Source organism: Triticum dicoccoides, chromosome 2A (assembly GCF_002162155.2).
Source record: "Triticum dicoccoides isolate Atlit2015 ecotype Zavitan chromosome 2A, WEW_v2.0, whole genome shotgun sequence".
Taxonomy (NCBI): domain Eukaryota; kingdom Viridiplantae; phylum Streptophyta; class Magnoliopsida; order Poales; family Poaceae; genus Triticum; species Triticum dicoccoides.
Genome location: NC_041382.1, coordinates 20,642,228 through 20,648,788, shown reverse-complemented (window position 1 = coordinate 20,648,788; position 6,561 = coordinate 20,642,228).

The following is a 6,561-nucleotide window of genomic DNA, read 5'->3' as shown; positions in this document are numbered from 1 at the left end:
ACTTGGACGGGAAAAAGAGATAGGAAAAGGAGAACAAAAATGGAAGTAAAACACACAAAATTAATGGGCCAGCCCATTATAGGTTGTCCCGTGCGAAACTCGACTATTTATTGCCCAGTACGGAAAATATAATTTTCGTAGCTGTGTGGGCTGAAAAATAGGGGCCTACTTCGTTGGGCCACAGCGCGCGGCCCACGTATGAAAATTCTTTTTCTAGCAGACAAACACATAAGAATTTAGTACGACCTCGGGTAGAAAAAAACTTCTTTCCAGTGGTGAACGGATGAAAAAATTGACTAAATGCACCTTACTTTATTAGTAGGTATAGATATGCAATGATGATCTAATGAATAACATTCCAAATTGAAAATTTGGGATGTTACAAACCTACCCCCCTTAAGATGAATCTCGCCCTCGAGATTCGGATTGGCTAGAAAATAGGTGAGGGTGGTCTTTCAGGAGATCTTCCTCTCGCTCCCACGTGGCTTCATCTTCGGTGTGGTGACTCCACTGAACTTTGCAAAATTTGATAACCTTGCCGCGCGTGACTCGACTCGCAAACTCGAGAATTTTGACTGGTTTCTCCTCGTAGGTCAAATCACTATCCAGCTGAATCGCTTCCAGCGGCACTGTATCTCTAGTGGAATATCAGCCATCTCTGCGTGGCACTTCTTCAACTGGGAAACGTGGAACACATCGTGAACTCCTGACAATCCTTCGGTCAATTCCAACTTGTAAGCAACTTCTCCCATACGCTCCAAAACTTTGTATGGTCCCACAAAACGTGGTGCTAACTTTCCCTTAACTCCAAAGCGCTTAACTCCTTAAAGTGGAGATACATGAAGATAAACTCTGTCTCCGACTTTGTAGACTGTCTCCTTGCGTTTGGAATCTGCATAGATCTTCTGCCTGGACTAGGCTACCTTGAGCCTACCGCGAATCAACTTCACCTTCTGTTCTGACTCCTTAATCAAATCTGGCCCAAACAACTGGCAGTCTCCAACTTCGTCCCACCTAGATCCATAATTTAGCGCACAAGCTCTCAGCATGTCCTCCAGAATCTGATTGACTCTCTCGGTCTGTCCACCTGTCTGCGGATGAAAGGCTGTACTGAACTCTAGCCTGGTACCCACAGTTTCGTGCAACTGATTCCAAAACTTTGAGGTAAACTGGGTTCCTCTATCTGATACAATGCTCCTCGAAACTCCATGCAGACATACGATCCTGGTCATGTATATCTTCGCCAACTAAGCACTGGTGTAAGTGGTCTTCACTGGGATGAAATGAGCTACCTTCGTCAAACGATCGACTACAACCCATATCGAGTCATAGCCTGTACGTGTCCTGGGCAATCCTGTGATAAAATCTATGCCTAGCTTAACCCACTTCCATTCGGGTATCGGCAATGGCCGTAACAATCCTGCTGGCTTCTGATGCTCTGCTTTTACTCTCTGACATACATCACAAACTGCTACATACTCCGCAATATCCTTCTTCATTCCGGTCCACCAGAAAGTGTCCTTCAAATTCAGATACATCTTGGTGTTTCCTGGGTGAATCGAATACGGCGAATCATGGGCCTCTTGCAGAATCATCTTCCCGATCTCCGGGTCTTTAGGCACATAAACGCGATCTTCAAACCATAAGGTATCGTGCTCATCCTCACGAAATCCTTTAGCTTTTCCTTTGCTCATCCTCTCCTTTATCTCGGCAATTTCCTTGTCAGTCTTCTGAGCTTCTCTGATCTTATCCATCAAAGTCGATTGAATCTCCAACAATGCAGCCTCTCGGAACTATCTCCAAACATAGCTCCTTGTAATTGGTCAAATAAATCATTGATCATCGGCAGTGGGTACTTGTTCTTGATTGTCACTTCATTCAATCCTTGATAATCAACAACCATCCTTAATGATCCATCCTTCTTCTCCACTAGAAGCACTTGCTATCCCCAAGGTGAAGAACTTGGGCGAATATAACATTTATCCAGTAGCTCCTTTATCTGCTTCTTAATTTCCTCCAAATCCTGTGCGGACATCCTATACGGTCTCTTAGATATTGGCCCTGTGCCTGGCAAAAGCTCAATCAAAAACTCAATGTCTCTATCCGGTGGCATGCCTGGCAACTCTTCCGGAAATACATCGGGGAAATCCTTCACCGCTGGTACTCCCTCATTTACAACTCATGATAAGGAATTTACTTGTGTCCTCTTCGGTTCATGCTGTGATACATACTTGATCCTTCTTCCTTCTGGGGTGGTAAGCAAAATCGACTTACTGGCGCAATCGATGTTTCCTCCATACATCGATAGCCAATCCATACCCAGAATCACATCCAAACCTTGCGATTCCAAAATGATTAAATCTGAGGGGAAAACATGCCGACCTATGCTCGATGGCACTTGAAAACATCCTTGACTAGCCATATACTCCGCTCCTGGTGAGCTTACTAACATAGGTGTTCTAAGAACTTTGGTGGGTAGTTTATACTTATCCACAAATCCCCTTGATATGTATGAATGCGATGCACCAGTATCAAAAAGAACGATTGCAGTAAATGCCTTAACCAAAAACTTAACTATTACTGCATCTGGCTGGGCTTCAACCTCCTCCACGTTAACGTGGTTCACCTGTCCCCTGTTGAAAGGGTTCGGATTCTTTCCAGAGCTTCCATTGACATTTCCATTCTTAGCTTCAGGACATTCATTGGTATAATGTCCAGTCTTCTGATACTTATAGCAAGTGACTTGGCTCAGATCCCTCTTGGCTGGGGTTGATGGGTTGGTACAGTTATTGCCGTTGCTTCCTCCATTCCCATTACCATTCTTGGGGCCACTATGATTGTGCGAACTCCCTCCTCCATGGGTATGCTGAAAATGTCCTCTCGAATTCGGGGTAAAACGAGGTTTCTACTGAGCTCTAGAATTGTACTTCCCTTGTCCATACTTCCTCTTGCGGTTGTCAATCTGTTGCTGCTTCCCTTCAATCATGAGAGCTCTATCTACCAACTCCTGGTAGTTGTTGAAAGTTGCTATCATCAACTGCATGCTCAACTCATCATTCAGTCCTTCTAGAAACTTCTCCTGCTTAGCTGCATCCGTAGCAACGTCATCTGGGGCATAATGTGCTATCTTACTAAAGTCATCCACATACTGGCCAACTGTACGTCCTCCTTGGCGCAAGTTGCGAAACTCACGCTTCTTGATGGCCATAGCTCCTGCTGAAATATGGGCAGTACGGAAAGCCTGCTGAAACTAGTCCCATGTGACAGTGTCGATAGGATAAGTGGCTGTGAAATTCTCCCACCATGATGCTGCTTTTTAAAGGATGAATTTTTGTCAAATTATGAACTTTTTTCCAAATTCTCGAGCATATTTTGAATTTAAGAACATTTTTTAAACTTGTGAACAATTCTTTTCTGGTTAATTTTTCTGAAATTTGTGAATTTTTGTTGAAATTCACAAACAATATTTGTTTTGATGAACATTTTTATTTGAAGGCACGAACATTTTTTGAATCAGCGAACATTTTTTGTACTAATGAAGTTTTTTCAAAAATTGAGATCAATTTTTGAAATTCGAAAACATTTTTTTGTTGTTGTGAACATTTTTAGAAATCCATGTGCATTATTTGAATTCATGAAATCTTGTTTAATTTGATGAACCTTTTTCTAACGCACCAACATTTTTCAAAATCGTGAACATCTTCTGAATATGCAAACATTTGTTTAAAGAACGAACATTTTATGATTTCTTGCACTTTTTTAAAAAAAATCCCCAATTTTTGAAATTTTGAAACTGTTTAGAATCCCCTAATTATTTAAAGTAGAAAAGGGGAAAACATACAAAAAAACAAATTAACAAAACAGTGCGGCCGCACATGAGCCGCCCCAAGAGGGCGCGCTTGGGGGGCGAGGGCTACACGCTGCATCTCCTAGCGCACCGTATAGGAGGTCCCTTGGCGCCTTTAGCGCCGGTCAAAGGCCAATGGACAAACCGGCACACATCCCTGCATCCTGGGCTCGACCGATTCACTTTTTCTAATCATTAAAAAATGTTGCGGTGTTGTGGTTCCTGATATTTGAATTCAGAACATCTTTGTTAATATCGAACACATGAACCAACTCGAGTAACTAATCTACTATGCTGGTAACTAGTAGAACGCCCGTGCGTTGCCACGGGCTTTTTATTTATTTTTATAGGTATATATTTTTTCTGATTGCACCTATATCCATATCAAATTTCCTATGTATAGAAAAGATAGCCTGCAACAATCGAAAAATAATTGAAATCAACTTCACTTGCAATGTAACTCGGTGATGTATACAGAGAGAAATGATCCAAATGATTACATGTTACAAACTAAGATCCATTTGATGAGAACTAAAAAAAAGATCCATTTGATGCGCTTAAAATTTCAGTTGTATTTAGCTTCATTTACACGGCACTTCAGCAAGTATAATAAAAATATCTTTCTAGAATGAAAACATCCTGCACAAGCAATATATATAATTAGCAGGAAGATTTCACTTGGAAAATAAAATTGCTCATGTGTTACAACAGGGCATACATTAGTTTGGTTGTTCGACTTTAATCGAGTTAACGTATACCTATTGATTTCTCGTGCACATCTGAGTTTACTCTTTTTTTATTAAATAAATCACTTAACATTTCTTTCTTCACCAACTATCTCTGCAACCCCAGTCCATGTTCACCACCTCATCTAGGAGGAAGCTCACTGCATGACAATTTGTACCATAAATCATGTTTACTACCCAAGCAACTTCATACCATGTTTCAAATAAAGAGAATGATCAAATGGGGAGGTGAACAAGAACTCGAAGTTTTATTGTTCGGGAAGAAGCCTTTGACGATGAATATTTTGCCTAGAAACATGGCATATATTCAGAAAAAGGTTAATATTGATGGAGAAGGCACAGAACAAGAGTTACTCAGATATAAAGGAAATGCTTTTCAAGTTTTCAACCACTTAGGATGGAACAAAACATCTGAGCTCACTTGTTAACTAACAGAAAATCAAATGATTATTTGTTGCAACAGACTTTTCTCCTTACTACAAAAATATAATATGTTCCATAATCAAGAAGCTCTCTCCGGCTAGCAGTAGTTGCAATATCTGCCGAAATAGTGAATCGAACAGATGAGAAGCTGTGAAAAAATGAGTATGCATTAAGCAGGCTCTTGGTGTAACACAGTAGTATTTGTTTCCTTGGTAGGCTTTGCACGATTGAGTTGTTGTCTAATTAGTAGACTACTGTGCACATTTTTTATTGACCTGCATGTGCCCAATCCATTCTTCTTTGTTGGGCTCATTCTTTTAAGAATTGGCACTATGGCTTGCAATCTATTTTCGAAGGAAAAAATGGCTCTCAACCCATGTGGTTTTAATTTCAAACCAATCTATGGTTGGTAGCCAAGGTCATGCTTACTAAAACAAATCTCTGAAAAACATGGAAGCTTGCATCAATGTGATTTGAATCCCTGTTCAAACCTAAACAATTTGCAGAAATTTTCAAAACTTTTAGCCATGAACACATAATTAGTTCCTCTCTAGTTGAAAGAGAGGCACATATAAACCCATCGACACATGGACAGTGACTCCTTGCATTAACAAACCATTTAATTTTTTTGAATGAAAGACCTATCAAAAGCAGCTGAAATCTCAAAATACTCGGACATATCTGCATATGCCTTTATTTAGTAAAGGAAAATAGATGTAAGCTTTCTCAGGTGTTCTGTTCATACACGTGTGTCGGGTTAGAGTTAAACTGGCAAACATCTACAATTACAAATTTTTAATGATGCCTTTACTTCAGAAAAGCATAACACTGGAAACTTTGGCTTTGTTAAAATACCAGCTAAATCTTGACTTAATCTTCAGAGAACTTAACGAACAGTTAATTCTTTTAGTAAACGGTCATTTCTGAATCAAGATATTAGGTTTAGAATGCAGCTAAAACATTTTAATCCAAACATAAGTACTCCATTGCACAAAAAAAGAACGTAATATTTCAGACACGGTCAAATATAAACACAACATGTAATCTCAATAGCAGCTGAACCAAGTTTCACCCCAAACATCCAGATCAATCATGAATATAAAACTTCAACCTAAACCTAGCAAACCATGAGAACAAAATCAGGCCCTTGTCAATGCACTCCGATCCTCCAGCGAACCAAAGGAGTAAGAATGTAGTGATTCACATAGCATCCCACCAGCCCAGCGCACAAAATTATGAACATATTTTGGCACCATACCGAGTCCTGATTTTTGGCATTTAACTGCAATCAAGACCAACTAATAAAATCGGCATCCTAAATGATTTTTAGTAAAAATGGAGTAGCAAAACACCACAACAGACATTTGAGGACCCTCGCCCCCACCCAAGATCAAAATCTAATGCCAAATTCTCCAGTAAATTTGACAAATAAAACCTAGCCCAACTCCTACTAATAAATTCCCCGCACATGCACAGATCTTAAACCCCAAATCCGCACAAACTTGACCGAGATTGCTTGGGGTGCATAGGGATTTAGTAAGAGAG